The sequence below is a fragment of the Microtus ochrogaster genome, chromosome 6, assembly GCF_000317375.1.
Source record: "Microtus ochrogaster isolate Prairie Vole_2 chromosome 6, MicOch1.0, whole genome shotgun sequence".
Classification (NCBI taxonomy): Eukaryota; Metazoa; Chordata; class Mammalia; order Rodentia; family Cricetidae; genus Microtus; species Microtus ochrogaster.
The window spans coordinates 20,806,165-20,807,213 of record NC_022013.1 but is presented as its reverse complement, the minus strand read 5'-3'; positions in this window follow the sequence as shown (position 1 = coordinate 20,807,213).

Genomic DNA, 1,049 nt, shown 5'->3' with positions numbered 1-1,049 from the left:
TTTTTTTTCCTTTCAGCTCTGTAAACCTTCCCAATGACTTTTAGTCTCATTTCCAATGAAATTAAACTTTAACCATTTTTACTGATCGGCAGCGTCTCACTTGGCGCTGGTTGCTCTCGTTTTTCTCTGCACTCTGTATTTATAAGTAATAGTATCAGGGACGTGGCTCTTTTGTCAGATGTTTATACATTGAGTCTCCTTGACCCACCAGCTTATTGTTTGCTATTTTGGAAAAATTTTAAACATTTTTGCCTCAAATAAATTTCTGTTCAATTATGTCCCTACTTTCAAACACTCTGAGGACTTCTAATTATATATTTGTTTTATCACTTAGTATTAAGAGATTGTAATAAAATCTCCACTCAATTTTTTTCTGATCATTAGACCGATAATGCCTATTGGTCTATCTTCAAATTGACTCTTTGATGATTGACAGTGTAAAATCTTCTCATAAGCCTGTTTCATTATTTTTTTCACTTAAAATACTATGTTTTATTATTTAAATTTCTTCTTTCAAAAGAAACTTTTCACTTAGGTGTTGATATACCCTATTTGTTCATTATAACTATGCTTTCCACTAAGTCTTTGGAGTAATTTTTTTTTTTTTAGACAGTCTCACTGTGGAGCTCTGGCTGTCCTGGAACTCACTATGTAGACCAGGCTGGCCTGGAACTCAGAGCTTTGCCTCCCAAGTGCTGGGAGACAAGGGTATGTGACACTGCAGCCATTTTATGAAATAATTTAAATTTTATTTCAGTCAATTCTAACATGTGGGTCATCTCAGTGATATCTTATTATTCGTGGCTTTTTCTCTTAAAATTTCTTCTAATTCTTTGCAATCTGATAAGGTTTAATTCTATCATAAACATTTATAGATTATAGGGAGTTTATATTGTTTTTTTCTAAAATGGACTGTAGTGGTTAATGTGATTTCTCAATCTGATTACATTAAAATGCCCAGAGAGTATCTGATGGTGTTTCCTTTCCAGTGACGGTTAAGATCATCAAGGTTTTTAACTATGGATTCATCACTTAATCAATTCCTAATA